At 34.2% G+C, this 17,226-nt stretch overlaps 1 long non-coding RNA gene across 1 annotated transcript in view; it reads right to left on the bottom strand.

Annotated features, from left to right (window-relative positions):
- Window positions 1-17,226, bottom strand: part of LOC147657018 (uncharacterized) — a 17,826-nt gene continuing 600 nt past the window's right edge. Inside the window, exons 2-3 of the long non-coding RNA XR_015293295.1 lie at window positions 1,340-1,705; window positions 1-265 (exon numbers count right to left, since the gene is read on the bottom strand). This is a non-coding gene — a long non-coding RNA (uncharacterized LOC147657018). The remainder of the gene's footprint in view (window positions 266-1,339; window positions 1,706-17,226) is intronic.

Consider the following 17,226-nt stretch of genomic DNA (forward strand, 5'->3'; position numbering starts at 1 on the left):
TTAATCATGGAGAAAACATTGTTTCGCATTTATTTATAATAATAAACAATAATATTTCCATAATGTTCAATTATGATCGGAAAAAAAAAAATATTCCAGTGGCATCGTCCGTTTTCTTCGTACACTGAGCGCAAAACGGCACGTAAAATGGACGATAGGGACGTGGTGGAAGGGTAGATTTCCTGGAATCTCATTACACTTTCTGGTAACTTCGTTCCATCTCCTTGGCGCATGCACATCTGCGGGGCAGGTTTTCTCTCGAGGACTGAAAAAATTTTCACGTGGCCATTCACGGTAATGTAATTTACACTCGATCCATTACCGTTAATTTTGCCTATTTTATGTCTAAAAAAAAAAAAAAAAAAGAAGAAGAAGAAGAAAAAACTCCAAAGCGTTGTATAAAAAGATTGTATAAAAGATTCGGTTAATTTTGTTGGAGAAAAAGGCAGATGCGGTTGAATGTGAAGATTGGAATTGTTTGGAAGTTAATTAGTTGAAGAAGGTGAACAAAAGCTAGCTTTTTATGATAGTAATTTTCCAACAAAGTAATTTATCTCTTGAAATTATGTATGTTTTTTTTTCTTCTTTCAAAGAAACAATATTAAATGCAACGAGTGCAAGATTTTAAACGCTTTTTAACTTTTATGGACGAAGCAAAATTTTTAATAAAACACTTTATTTTCGGGCTGGGAACAAATTATACTTTATTTAATTGGATCACGTTTTTCTAATCTTTTCAAAAGTTCCACGATTCAATTTGCGACTCCTTGATTTGATTTATTTTTGCAATCAAGCTGATTTTAAATTCCTCTTGAGGAAACCAAACTTTTTAAAGATAAAAATAAATACTGAAGAAAACTTAAAAAAATATATAATCTGACCGACTATCTTAATATAGAAAAAAAAAAAATTAAACAACGTATTGACCAAACCTCAATCACAAAAGTCTCGAAGATCAAACTAAAACAGAAATGTCAAAAAACTGTTAAATCTAATCAATTTGTAACCAGTGATGGACAAAATTTAATAGTTGAAGTTATATCGAATAAAGTTATTTCGTTTTAAGCTACTCCAATAATTATTTATAATTATTCCCAAATACATAATCGAAAATAATTGTAGTGGCAAACGGTCGAGGTCGTTATACGAAAAATGGATCAACTATAATATATTTATTTTCCATGAAATTTTTAATTAATTAATATCCAACTCTGTTATCCATCAACTGGCCACGATATTTTTTAAAATTATAATTCAACGTCCAACTAACCGAATCTCGTCAAATTAGCAAGAGACGAACAATCGTCTGAGAGAGAAGATGTCTCTAATTGGAACTAACATTGGACGGTGGAGAAGGTGGAGGAGTAGATCGCGTGGAGAAAGAACACAAGGGCTCCCGTGGGAGAGATGGATCCATCCGTCGATCATCGCATCTGCTACTTCGCCCGTTCCTTCCTTCAACCTTCCGTGTCGTGGTCACGAAGAGGGGGTGAAACGAATCGTGAAACGAACGAAAGAGTTTAACGGTATCCGAGAGAAGCGTGCCGTGGCCAGGGCTCGATGCCAGAAATTCGTTCCACGGCAATAGTTCCCAGATTTCGTGGCAATAAAACCATTTCTGCCTCCGTCTTCTCCTCTCCTCTTCCCCTCCCTCCCTTTGAACTTATCGAACAATCCAGCTCTAGGAAAGCGGAGGAAACGTCATCTGGAACGCGAGAAAGGAAAAATCATGAATTTTTGTCCGCTTCCATCCTCTTATTATTTTGCGCTCTTCAAAATTTCCTCTTCGTCCTTTTGAATCTCTGTGCATCGAAAGGTGTAAGAGTTTTTCGAGTTGATCACTCGACGCATCTTGCTTGTGGAATTTTTGATCACGTGTAACAAAGAGTGAGTTACAGCGAATAGTGGTCAGTATTTCCTTTGCCATCTAACCACGTTACATCCAAACAATAATCCCAATTATTGAGCAATAATTCATAATCGACTCTTTTATCTTCTTCTCAATTCCCTGAAATTCCTGGATCTGATCTAACGGTATTTCATGGTCAAAAAAGAATTAAAATAAAAATGAGCGAGAGATGTAAAAGGGTATTCTGACTGGAGCGACTGAGAGAAGAAATATATTCGATATTTTTATACTCCGGCTATGTTATTTTATAAATAATCAAGAGTTTTAAATAATCAAAAGTATCAAAAGATAAAGATTCTGAATGAAATCTACGTAATCAAGTATATCTATTGATAAAAATGAACTCGTCGTGTTTTTATTAGAATTGATTGGTTCGAATCAGGTATTTGCAGAAAAGTTGCATATTTAATTATGAACGTAAAGTTGTATCAATGTTTCGATTCAATGGAAATTAGCAGAACAAAGAATTCTCTTTTGAAAGAATGAAGGATAGTAATTAGCAATAAAATATAATTGTAACCGGGACTATAGATTGTCGGATACGTAATTGCATTATCTGGTCTCACCAGAGTATAATCAAAAATATAATGAGACAAAGCATGATTTTCGCGTTCTCCCTTTGAATAAAATCGCATCTAATTTAATTAAAATTCGTATAGGCATGTCTCTTCCTTTTAGTTTCTCGTCCTCGTGAAATTTCACGTGAATTATTATTCGACAAAGGTATTACACGGATAAAGAATGAAATAACGTAACTATTCCTCTTTGATACTAAAAATTCCATTGATATTCTTTCCTTTAGAAATATATATATAACGGAAAGGAGTTTTACTCTTTTCTTTTTATTAACGAAGTAAAATTTATTTCGTTCAAAGAATTCTAAATTTTAATTGTTACCACGACCTTTTCGCGAATAATAAACATCGAGAAATTACAATTATTATTGAAATATACAAAGCCAAACAATTGCCATTGTTTAAAACGAGATTCGATTCAATCAAAAGAATTGAAAACGAAAAGAAAAATGATTGTAAATATTTTAAAATAATTAACGTGCTCAAACATTGTACGTGCCTTCATTAAAATCCGAATGTCAAAATAGATAAATACACCGAATGATCGTCTCATCTGATCATCTATTCCAGAAGAATCTTCGCATCGTGGAAAGAAAAAAAAGGAGGAAAAGGGGAAAAAAAAAAATATTGGGGTGAAAAGGAAAGGAAAACAGAACGAGGAACGAAGAAAAGGGCCGTTCTTCGTTCGTTTTCTCTCAAAGTGGAAACCATTAATGAACCACAGAAATATCGTAGAAAGTTGGATGGCCTTACGGGAAACTCTTTACCCTTCTTCTTCATTCCACCTCTCTCCTCCTTCTCTCCCTCTCCTCCCCCCTCCCTCGCTCCTTTTCTTCCAGCGGACGATCCCTAAAGGTTGATTAATAAGTCGCCGTCTCCTCGTCCTCGCAGCCAGTGCTTATTGTTCCGCTTTTCCACGGATCTCCTCCTCGTCCTACGCTGCCCATGAAATGGAACACGAAGCTGACGTAGCTCCTCGACAATCCTTCCCTCTCTCCTCCTCCTCCTTACTCCTTACCTTCTTGCGGAGTTATAATAAAACAGGGACACTCGTGTATTTAATATCCCGATTGCCTTTCCACGACGAACCTCGTGACCGTTTTATCCACCCACCCCCCTGTAGAAGAGACTACCCTTGCTCGAGTTGCTTCGAAACAAGCGGACTCGTTCATTTTTATTCGATGCGCTTTTCTCTTCGATGAATGAATTTCGATTTCGAATTGATTTATCTTCGAATAAATTTATTTAATAAAGGTGAAAGAGGATGGAAGAAATGGATATACGTGGTAAAAGAGAGAATCCGTGTTGGATGTATAATTCCTCGAAAGAATTGGAAAGGAATAAAGAGGAACGAAAAAGTTTGGACACTGACACTGGGACGTTAGTTTTGGTTAGATCGGTTAGTTTAGGTTAGGTCGCCTTAAAGTTAAATTTAGGGACGGGGAGTAAAGTTGGAATTCTTCGGTTTCGAAGTCTTGGAAGACTTGGAGTTTTTTTTCAATAGTGACTGCGCTATCTGCGGAAACGAGCTCACGTTTTTTCGAACTAGGAAGAATAGAAAAAAGAAAATACACGTTCATTCCTGTTTATCTAGCGAGTAAAAAAAAATAGGAGGGGGAAGAGGGGTGAAATTTGGTTAATTTCGGTACGCGAGAATGTTTTAGAGCAAGATTTTCGAGGAGGAGAATTAACCAAACAAGGGTAGTTTAATAAATGACGTCGGTCGAATTCGCTCACCTGCCGCAATTTTCTTCCCCAGCTTATATCATTTACCACTGTCTCTGGCTGGAATGTCCTCAATCTTCGGGAATGAAACTTTTTCCTTCCGTAACATTATCCGTATTCCCTCACTCTCTTTCTTATTCTAGATAAATTTTTTATCGGTGATACTTTTATCTGTCTTAAAAATTCTTAACGTTGAAACAAATAAGATCTTACAACTTGTACGATATATATGATGTACTCAAACGTCTGGTTAACGTTTACGAGTTTTCCCCCTTTCCGTTATTAACGCGCCGTCATTCGCAATAACGAGAAAGATAAGAACAGACCAGGCCATCCCTCCCCCGTTGCCAACAGAGCACGAGTCATCGATAATTTAAAAATTACCGCCACTAATAAGGAAGATAATTTGAGGAGAACTCTTTAATTTATCACCGAACTTCTCCGCCGCTCTTTGTTCGCCGCTTTCGCCCCAAGTCTTCTTCGTCACGTTCCCCCACCAATCGATATCCGAACGTTGATTAAACCATTCGTTTGGTCGACTATCGTTTCAACGCCCTAACAATGTTCCTGCATTTTCTATTTTTCTTTTTCTTTTTTTTTTTTTTTTACGCGATAATTTTCGCGTCTCCTTAAAAAGTTCGAGTTTTATACGTAAAATCGACGGGTTATTATTATTGTTACAATTTCTTGGGATTTTTCCAAAATTCAGAGTTTCAGAGACGAAAGAGACGTCGATACGAGAGAGATGTGAAATAATGATGTATCGCTCTGAATGGGAGAAAAGAGTGATCAAAGAGAGTATAATATTTTTTTAAAACAGTCACAAGATACTGATCACGTAGAAGATCACGTCACGAAATTTTTCAAGGAAGGTATTTATTATAAATTTAAAAAAAAGAAAAAGAAAAAAAAAGAAATTTAGAAGAGTGAGCAGCTATCGGATTGTAAATATTATGCAACAAGTCGTGGCAAACACGTAGCATCGCATTCCATAAAAATTCTTTTGAGGTCTCGCGTGTCTATTAATAATTCATTTTTGTCCGGGGACGTGCACTTGCCCGCCTCTGTGGGTAGTCACGTTCATATTGTATGCCAAGTAACGTAATACATATTAAGGGACGGTGTAAATCGTTGAATGAAGTGAGCTATGAATTCTCCCTTAAGAATGCCGAACGAAAAAAAGAAAGAGGAAAAAAGAAAAAAAGGAAAGAAAAGAAGCCAAACGGCTTCTTGTTCATCCGAGAAGAGAATGAGATGAAGATCGAAGAAGCGGAAAAATAAACTGAATGGGGGAAGGAAGGAAATGGAGAATTGTTTCCGGGATGTAAATAATTTTTTTAAATATCTTCTAACTCGTTGGTGGGAATGGTAGGATTTTAAAATGAGCGAAATTATTTTTAACAATTAACGACAAAGTGTGATGAAACTATTGAAAAAAAATGTTTAATTGAGGAAAATTTTTTTTCAAATTTAATAACAACTTTATCAATCGTTAAAGTGTATACTTATCTATGTATTTGTGTTTTTCTTATGCATTCTTATGTTTCCTCGATATTTATCTCGACGAATATTTCCAAATATTGTAGAATTTTAAATATATTGCGATTTATGTACAAGTGTTTTACAAAGACGTTTTTAATTTAACTCGTATGAGTCAAGAGTTTGCTTGACCAAACGATAAGAAAAAAATAATAAGATAATAAGATAAAGAATGTAATACATAAATTGTTACATTTTTTTTAAATACGTTGAAACTTAATTTTACTACAAACGCGAGAAATACTGAAAATCATGAATCCTCTTAATCTTTTTTTTTTAACTATAATTAATGAAAGAAGGCCTCGACTACGATTTATGAATAATTTATACGGGAAAGATTGAGGATCAGCGAGATTATCGCTGATCGAAGGAAAAGGAAGAAAAACTGAATGGAAAACATCGTGTCTGAGAATTCGTGTTTCTACACAGTTTTCATTAATGATATCGATTTAATGATCTTCTTGCAACTTGTTGCTCGCCCCTACACACAACCCAATCTCTTGATTCGATTCAGAAAGTAAATTGTCATTTATTATTCCACGCGGATATCGAGTGGTTCGTTCCCAAACCAATGTTATCGATTCAGCGTTTTTCGCTGAAGAAGGTTTAACAGAGTTTCGAAAATTTTGCCAACTGTCTCAAGAATTTGGAAATTTATACTGTGTATTTCGAAATTTTTCCCTCGTATCGTTTATATATTGGTGGGGCGTGGTCGAATTCGAAATCAAGGGACCATTTGGCCGAAAAGATATATATTTTTGCTCTCGAGTGAGAAATAATGGAGTCGAAACGACCTATCGTATATTTAGCGTCTTCGACAGTATTGGAGAGATAAAAAAAATGTGGAAAATAATTATATCATTTTTAAATTAAAATTATTAGAAATTAATTTCTTTACTTCTTAGTATTGAATAACAAATCTCAAGAGGATATTCCTTCTTCGTTCCAGCGTTCAGAAAAGATTGAAATTTGCAACGATTTCCTTCTTTTTGAAAAACAATTTTTTAATTTCAAGGTAATTTTGAGGTAAATCTTTTCTGAAAGATGAACTCGAAGAAATTGAATCAAGAAATCGGTTAAAATAAAATTCCCAATATAAAGATGAAAATATATTCAGAATCTTTGATATTTTTGTAAGATATAATACAATCGAAATTAACGATAAATAAGTTTCAAAGTTTCACATCTCTGTTACGTAGCAAAAGTCAATGATCGGTCGTAAGGAGAAAAAGCAAACCTATACTTAATATTCTATATTAAATTTATTTCAATTAAATTGCAAATAATTATTATGAGAAACGGAGAAATTTTTTTTACAGAATATTACCATTATCCTCTATTCGCTTTTCTCGATTATTCGTGCGCATGTAGAGATAGATCATAGCAATTAAATTGAAATTTTAATGGAAAACCAAGAAGCGGAACAAAGACTGAGCTGGGAATTTGTGCACATTTTATTTCTTCAACCACGTTGCTCGTTGTTTCAATTGTCGTTTGTCTATTATCGCGCTAAGAATTTTATCCCTTTTCGAGAGGACAATCATAGCTGGAAGGAAAATGGATTCTCGTCTCATTAAGATTCTAGATTTCACGAAGTTACACGAAAGCACCAAGTCTTCAATCTAGCCTTCGTTGCAACATCAACGTTTATATTTGCAACATTTCGTTTCACGCGAGAGAAATATTAATTGTCAATTGTCTCATCCCGATTTTGTTACGTATTTCGAGGATGTCCAAGAATTGACGAACATAACGAAACATGCCAAAGTAAATCTGTGTATTTACACGGTTAAAAATTTGGAATAAAAGATTTTGTTGTTCTAAATTTTCGATATTTAAATCATATCGTATTCGAATTTTTCACTCGCTTCAATTTCCATAAAAATTCACTATTCGAAAGTTTCACGTTGCAATTGTACGATGGATATGGCGAATCGTGAAGGATTATCTAAACGATAAAAATCTGTGTGATTGCACATTTAAAAATTTGGAATGAAAGATTTAGTTATTCTAAATTTTCGATTTCCGATATTTAAATCGCATCGTAATTTTTCATACTCTTCAATTTCCATAAAAATTCATTATTCGAAAGTTTCACGTGACAATTGTACGAATCATGCTAACCGATAGGAATCTGTGTGATTGCACGATCAAAAATTTGGAATAAAAGTTATTTTAAATTTTCGATTTTCGCTCTTTCTAGAAAAAATTAATCGAAGGTTTCAAGCTGGCAAATTGTTTGTTCGCATGATAGATGTGTAAAAATTAAACAGAATCGTTAATGAAAAAACGTATATCAAGTACATAGATACATACACGGTATGGAAGATTTCAAGATTTCAAGATCTCGCGATCATGATGATTAATTATCAAGCTCGTAGAGCCTACGCTACATAATAACTCGTCATGGGTGTAATATTATCACGAAAGGGAAAAATTCACAGTTCATTTCCTCTAATCGCGTGTCTAAGAATAAATACATTGACCTCATGCGTGTAATATGTATATTCAACATTCTATGAACTATAGAAATTGAATCACTCAACGATTCAATGTACGAAAATGACAAAACAATATTCTTCGAAGGATCAAAGATAAAATCTTTTACTAATTTGATCAATTTTTCCTTCATTATACATTTAATAAATGCATACATCGTATTTTTTATTTTATAATAAAAAAAAAACAATTGCAAAATTTCTATTGTATTGTGTTTAATTTTATACGAACCTATTAACATTTTTCGTTCAATTAACAGAATGTTTCACGAAACATTTTCTCTAAAATGCATAATGACGTAATCAAAATATTATAAATTTAGAAAGAATTTTGCAACAACTAGACTGAATTTAAATTTACTTGTTTTTTATTCTTCGTGAATTAATTTTTTACTTATAATCCCTCGCGGATAGGATATACATCTCTACATCGTACAAATAGAACTGACGATATTTCAGACAATAGATGTTAGAAATTTGAGAATAATAAACTTCGTACGAACGAAGTTTCATCTTCGTTTCAATATCTGATACGCGGATAACGAGAAGTTGTGCACACGCTCTTGGTGGACGCAACAGCGATGTATCGATTGTGTCGTTGCAAGAGCAACGGCGTGTGTATAAAACCCTAAAACGGGTCACGCCTTTGTCTTTCGAGAGACGCCGGCTCGTTGCTCGAGCACAGCTTGATTTCATCCAATTATACGCCACGTTACTAAGTTCAGTGTTCACGTGGATCATCGTTGAGGCGGCCGAAAATCGTGGAACACGCGAGATTCACGCGGAAAATGCTTTCAAATTGAAATTGATAGCCCGTCCGCTTTGAAGCCGAGAGATTAATAATCGCGAAACACGTGTTTTTGATTAAAAAAAAAAAAAAAAGAAGAAGAAGAAGAAAGAAGAAGAAGAAGTAGTAACGAACGTGATTCGATGATTGGTTTCCACGTCGAGTGACACGAAAACTCGACGATGCAGTTGTTGTTGGAATTAATTAACTCCAGAAGGAGAAATGTTTGAGAATGTTGTAATTTCAATCGAATCATCGGATTATCGATTAATTGCCCGATGTTGTTTCGAATCGAAATGAGTCGTGTTTATTTACGTAAAATGCGTTTGACATGTGATGAGAACGTTTATTTGACAAGAAATTATTTCTTCCAATATACAAGATGTCTCGTTCGATTTTCATATTTGTGCTTTTGTTATTAATAGTTGTAGTGAAAAATGTTTCGAATGGAAGTTGAAATGATGTCATTGGAAAGCAGTAGGTTACGATGTAAAAGTCGCATAAAAATCAATTTTTTTTTTTTATAAATGAAATTTTATATATTTTTTAATGCATACGGATTCGATTCGATATTTTTTACAAAAAAATGTATGTCTAAAAATTATTAGTTTATTCCGGACATTTCAATTCGAATTTTATCAAATTTATCGCAATTTTCTTTGTCTTTTATGCAATACTCAACGTTGTTCAACAACGTTGTTCATTTAAAACTGAAGATTTTTTTTCCATTGGATATAAATAACAAATTGACGAAGATAATATAAAATGATTTCAAAAAGGACAAAATGAATCTTTATTTATTTTAAATATTGTCAAAAAATTTTATTTTTTATTACGTGAAATTTACCGCATATTGTAAATTCTTTATTTTATTCAAAGTGATTTTTATTCGTTCCATTCCATTTTATTTGTTCCGCTCAATTATACGATTTGAATTGAATATTTTAAAAATGAAAAATAACACGCCATTTAAACATACATGTGGAAATTAAAAGCATAAACGGTGGCGAATTTTCTTGCACTGGAATCGATAGCGCGCCACCACAATCTTTTGCGAGTTAAAACTGGCAGAAGCGACCGCTCTTTTGCCAGTGTGCCCAACCTCGCAACTCGGTTAACTTAAACGCGTGGATCCGGACATGTTTTTTCCCTTAAATTGTGATATTTTCCCTCTGGGAAGAAATCTTCTACTCGCCAACTCCTTTTCACGCGATGAAATGTAGCGGAAAGGAATTTAAATATGCACGGTTAAATGTTGCGCGAACGGTGACATTCGCGACATTCTGTAATTCAAAACGTAACGCGAAACGTTGTTGTTTTTAAATATATTAAATTTTCCAACGGAATCCTTTATCATGTTTATATTCCCATATAAAGTACACATTTTTCGTTCTCACTGTATCGTAAAATTATCATGAAAATCGGAATTTGTGTAAACTTTCTTTCGAATACAAAAATTAGTACATAACCTAAAAAGAGCGTACCGATGAATTTTCCTTCTCGAATTTCTCGATTTCGGATCGAAAGAATAACGTAATATTCGCTAGAAATTAAATTCAACGCGTAAATTAAATTCAAAGCGATGATTTATTAGAAGATACAATTATTACAAAGTTAAACTCGTTATTCATTCTCTTTTTCGAACGTGATCGCAAATGTGTCGAAAATTGTTGAAACGAATTCAACGAATAATGTAATAAAAGAGAATCGAAAAAGGGCTTTTCTGGTTAATAATAATAATAATAATAATAATAATAATACGTCACGTGTAAACTTTTTAACAAATATCTACAAACGAATCGAAACCCAAATCGTTTGCACGATTAAGAATTAAATTTCCTTGAGATAACCTATCGGATTATTACTGACACGTGTAAGTTTTATACAAGCGTGGACGACTCGAGCAAACTTGAATGAAATAATCTGGTTGAACGAATTAAACAAATAATATCTATGCTACATTAATGTTGTGCCAATGAAGTTATTATAACGAGATGATTTAATCGACGTTGGATCAAAGATAGAGAACACTAAATTAGAAAAAAGTTCTGCATTAAACGATTAAAATATTTTTGTGTCTTGACTGGTTGATGTTAATATTTATAAATTAACATTAAAATAAATAAAATAATAAATTTTTCTCTAACCAGATAACGATATCTAATTTAAACTATATAATTGTTAAGTAATTTTTTAATACCTTTGCAGGATCGTTAAATGGATCTAATTTGGATCAAATTTAATTTTGTAAGTATGTTTGTTTGTAACTGTAAATTAGAAAAGAGCCACGATGATTCAAGATACAAGATCAAAATCTTGTAAATTATTCTAGAAACTTACTCGATATAATTGGCGTAATTGTACAATGTTGGCAAAAGATAATAGCGAAACTCCATTAATCCATCATTTAATTGTTCGACGCACCCTATAATCCGGTGTAAGACTTGACCTTGACCTTTGCGCCCACCAACGTCATTCGGTGACGCCAGTAATCAATTAAAGGGTGCTTTCAGAACTGATCACCATTTAAGATTAATCCATTTCACATTTCGCCTCGCTTCTCGTTCTCATCGAAAATATCTCGCGGGAAATTTCTCCGCGAAAGAGAACGGAATCAAATATCTGAAGAATAAAATATTTTTGAGAAGAAAAGAGGAAAAAAAAAATTTTAAGATTCGAAAAAAAGTTCCATAAAAAGTATCGTTCCATCGAATATCCTCATAATTTCTCGTTTGATTTTAAACGAGAGGATCAAGTCAAGATCAAGTCAAGATTAACGTGATTTTTCCTCAAATAAACCCTTCCCCTCCCCTCCCCTCCCCCTCCCATTTTTTTTCTCGTTCAATGACAAGAAAAGAAGAAAACAATAATAACGAATAATATATACGAATGAACACGTCAAAGTTTCTCGTTTCGAGGAAATTAAAAAAAAAAAAAAAAAAAAAAAAAAAAAATATATCGTTACACCTTTCTTCTCATCCTCGAACCGACGAGTTGTTGTCCACAGATAATTGCGCAATCGATTAACTATACTTAAGTATACTAATCGATAAGATACCGTCGTGTACGCGGAAGGAGGGGAGGGGAGGGAAAGGAAGGGTGTATGTAAACGTTGCCCGACGTCCATCCGTCCGAAAATCGCATTGGCCTTTCAGGGAAATTACTTGAACCGCGAAATTGAACACGTAATAACGCAACGCCGCGAGTGATAGGCGAAAAAGAGAGGCGTGATAGGCGAGGCGAAGGGAGAATCAATGAACCGGCACGACGTGTCAATTTTCCAACCATTCCGTGAATCGCGTCCTTTTTTCGTCCCTGCCATCGTCCAATTTGTTTGCCGGACACGTTACGTTCGTTACATGTGCAATAATTATCGTGGATAGTAATTGTTGTAAGCAAATTGTCGTCGATCTTGAAAATAGACGAATAAAGAAGAAATTGTTGCTTCGAGAAGAGGGAATTTAATTTGACGATTTTTTTCTTTTTTTTTTTTAGATTCAATAATGGAAATTTAGCTTACCAAACTATCTGGATTTTGAATTAGTTTGGAAGTTGGTTTGATCGATAATGGATGACTCGAAAATTTAAAAACGTTAGAAAGAGGAACAATAAAGGCCGTCGAAACGTTCATTTTTCGATTTTTTTCTAAACTTTTTCTTTTCTTTTTTTTTTTTTTTTTTTGAGATCTTCGAAACGAAACGGGACCAGCAAGGGAGGGTTGCTCTTTTTCGCGCGCATAACACGCTTGGAAAACGGTGTTGGAACGCCGTTGAAACGTGGATGAAAAAAAACACGGGTAGGAAAAATTTTGTTAAAGCAGCGCATCTCCCCCCCTCCTATCCCTTTCTCGCGGACGATTCGGGAAGAGGATCCACGTCCATTCAACTCGCAACAGATTTGTCCAGACCCTTCTCCACCCTTCCTCCTCCTCCTGCTGGAAAGTTGGAGAGGGAGTTGTTCCGTGAATGGAGAGAACCGTTTTGATACGTGACGCAGGGGATGGACCAGCCTGGATGAAAAAGCAGTTCGAAAAAAATGCATCCAAAAGGTAGGGAGGAGTGGAGCGAAGAGCGAGGAGGAGCGAAATGCGTTAAACTACGAGTCAACCGGGACCACTTTAGGTGAACTTTCGCCTGAATAATTCGCCGATGATGAAAGTTTTTGTCGAGAAAGAGAGGCGCGATCTGGTTTTTCTTTTCTTTGTGAAGGAAAGAGTTTGCCGCGAGTACGCTAATTGGAAGGGAAAAATTATTGATTCGATTTGAAAAGTGTGTACGTATTTGGCGATTGTTAGTTTCATTTAAAAGGATAAAGTTGGGAATAAAGTTACCTCAAGTTACGTTATTATTCGATTCGAGTCGACTATGATACGAACAAATGTTATTATTCGTAGCATTTTAAATCGAGTAATTAATTTAAAGTGACTTTAATTCGAAATTTTATCAACTAATTACTTTTCTTTTTCAACGAGTTAGTTGCCCAATTATGTTTAAAAGTAAAAAGTATTATTTGTTTGGAAAAGTTTTAATTGCCAAAAAAAAAAAAAAAAAAGAAAAAAAAACGCGAAATTTCAAGAGGTTGATTTCACCAAGAAGAGGTTTTCACAGATCCGGAGAACACTGCCACTTTCATCTTGCACAACTACAGCCAAGTTGGCTGTTGCGGTTTTAACTCTGTCTTGCGATGCACTGAAATAAATTATTCCATTCCATTCGCGTTAATTTATCGTCGTCGAAATTCGCAACTTTGCCGACCGAGAACGTGAAGGGGAAAAAAAAAAGAAAAAAAAGAAAAATTATCAAAATGAATTTTCAACGAATTAAACCATAATTACATTTTTCTCCATAAAAAATTGAAGATGAAAAATCGAATTCTTCGTATCTTTTAAATTACTTTGATCCTTCCCCTCGTCTCTATTCCCTTTATCTTGCAAATTTCTCAAAGCAATGGAATCCCTTTCGCGTTTCGAGGGTACAAGTTTTGCAGCCTTAATTGTCGAACGTGTTTGCCTAATACAGGCGATGCTTTTGGGAACGCTCGAATTTTAGCCGAGTTTACCGAAGCTATCACAAAGGCTAAGATGTTTGTAGGCCGTCGCACAGAGGGCGGGAGGTGTGGTGCGCCGTGTTCCCAAGTCTCGGTTTCCTAAGAAGAAACTCTCCAAAGGAGAATTTAACAGTGTCGTCTGAAACACACGGATTCGAGTAAGTAAGCCGATTAAATCGAAAATCGGATTAATCGTTTCAACGTTTTCCTTCGTTGTTTTATTAAGATATTAATAAATGTACAGAGAGAGAGAGAGAGAGAGCGGTGATTTATTTCATTGGAAAAGAAAATTTTAAACAGAGATTCGATATTTACGATTTGCTAAGACACAATTGGTTTACTTATTTGCTCGAGCGTCTGATCAATGTGGGCTGATGTTACTGCCACGTTATACGTCTACTCTCTTTCGAGTATTTATTCGTCCCGAGATAAAATTGTAGAGAAGAGGATAAGAATATTTGATTTCCAGCTTAATAAGCGGTGAATATTCGTTTCTTTGTGTGTGTGTGTGTGTGTGTCTGTATGCGCGCTTGTGTTTATTAACGTGAAAAAAAATTTTCGTTATATAAAAATATTCATTTGCACGAATACATTTATATTACTCTAATGTTTATCGATATTTTAATATAACATTTATCTCTCATCTAAATTCACACGCGTATAATTCGAAATACCAGAATATAGAATATATAATATATATATATGCACGTCACCAGAATTTGAAATTTAGTAGCGCTATTCGTAAACCCGATAATATTCCATGGAATGTTATTACCACACTATAAACTCCATAATTTCTGTTCCATAACAATTCGTTCAATTAATTTGTGAAACCTTATTGCGAACGATTTCAGACACGAATTTCTTTCCTTAAATATTTTTCCCATTTACCTTGACACTTTGGATTATAATTTCAATACGCGAAATTATTCACGTATGGATAAAAATAATTAGATTAGATCAGACGTGTATTAAATAACATGAATACAGGGACAGGAAATCGTCCCGCTTTACTCTTCACCTCATTTATATTCCGGTTATATTCCAACGCTAACACGGGGCTAACAAACCGGGCTAACCATCCGATAAAGCCCAACAATTCAATCTCACGAAGAGAAAAATTCGGTATCGGCGCGGCAACCTCACCTTTTCACCCGGCTGCACGAAATAAATTGCTATCGATATGCCGCGATTCGATTGATATACCCTCTAATACGTTTCCTTTTCAAAGCTTCGAATTTACTTTTTTACGGGGAGGAGGAGGGGAGAGAGAGGGAGAGGGAGAGGGAGAGAGAGAGAGAGAGAGAGAGAGAGAGAGAGAGAGAGAGAGAGAGAGAGAAATTCCCCCATTGTCGCGAGAATTCGTTCGAATCGAAGACGAAGGTCGAAGATTTAAAAAAGAAAAGGAAAGAATATATTCGAGGCTTATCTCCCATTTGAAATCTTGAAGGATGGGAATATTTTTCCCCCTCCCTCCCCGTTTCTCCACGATTGTATCTCGTAATTGCGTAGCGTGAAAGTGAGAGTAGAATAAGTGAGAATTTGAGAAGAGCGATACGGGTATAAACGGATAAGGAAAGAGACAGGAATCGCAAATATATTTTTATTCGTGCACCAACGTTCTCGAGATTCTGGCCGTGCTGTCGATCTTTGTTTTGTGCCTTGAACGCTAGATCGAGGTTGTCGGGGATAATACGCTTGCTTCGACGATTTTGCTCTCCCTATACTCTAACAGATTCTGATACGCGCAAAATGAAATCATTGTGTATTCGATGTAAACCAAGAAATTGTATAATATTTTCAACATTTTAAATTTTTAATCAACAATATTAATATGATTTTACCGTTATATTTGATTTTTCTTTTTTACTTTTTTCTTTCATTCTAATGCTAATTAATTTGTTTGTTGTAATTCCGCTTGAAAAAGGTTTGAAGCAAAGAAAAAAAAAAAAAAAGAGGAGATTATTTCGTTTCCACTGGAATAGCACGAATGAAGGTGTAAAATAAGGTTAGTAGATGGTAAATTAGCAATAAAGATGGTAATTTAATCGCATTACCGATCGACGTACAAACCCGTGTGTACAATGGGCCATGCAATTCACGGAAAACTACGATTCGACGACCAGAATTATTTGGCCGCGTGGCCATCGACGTCTTTTTATTCCTATATTTATCCATTTCTTTTTTACCATCCAGTCGAAAGTATTTTTATCTGTTTTTCTTCCGGATTGCAGGAAAAAAAGAAAATAAAAACATCTATCATAAATATATTTCGTGTTTTGTTTGCTTAAAATAATTTATCAGCGTTTTGTTATCGTTATTATTTTTTCTTCTGTTATTTTTATACATATATAATAATAATATATAATAATTTATATTTCTATTTGTAAAAAATGTTATATTTTGTATTTTAAAAATTAAAGAATAAAGAAAATTTTAAAAGAAAAATGATGAAAGTGTGTCCAATTGACGTTTCGTGTCTTATTTGTGATCACGCGCCAAGAGCAAAGTATAGATAAGGAGAGTAGAGAGTGAGAAAGATAGAGATAAAGTAAAAATATTGAAATCAGCGCCATCTCCAGAGTGCCGCAAATGAAACTCATAAAGAAAGGATAGAAAATAATTGGATAAAGATAGAGATAGGGTGAGAATTAATCATCAACGCCATCTCTTGATTACTAAAGATATCTTTTTGAGGATAAGATAAGATAGAACATCGAAAGATGACGCTAATCCTCAATTCTTGCCCTACCTTATCTTACTTTTGAAAAGATATCTGAGAGATGGCGTTGGTAGTCAATTCTTATCTTATCTTTGTCTTTTATTATTTGCTGCCTTATATATTGTGTTTCATTTGCGGCACTCTGGAGATGGCGCTAATTTCTATATTTTTATTCCATTTCTATCCTTCTCTTATTATTATTGTTATCGTTGTTTATACTTGTTTCGCAAAATTTATGCGCTCAAAAAAAAAATATCAATTTATATTTTTATATTTATATTAATATAATAATACATGAATTTAAGCAATATGCAATTTATATTTGAACTGTTTAATATTTTTTAATTTATAAATCGAATTGAAATTATCTTTTTTTAGAAAATTTTTTAGATTCAAAATTAGGAGATTATTCTGAATTAAATGAA

The sequence above is a fragment of the Apis florea genome, unplaced genomic scaffold, assembly GCF_048593485.1.
Source record: "Apis florea isolate Af1SG1 unplaced genomic scaffold, ASM4859348v1 contig_3367_pilon, whole genome shotgun sequence".
Taxonomy (NCBI): Eukaryota; Metazoa; Arthropoda; class Insecta; order Hymenoptera; family Apidae; genus Apis; species Apis florea.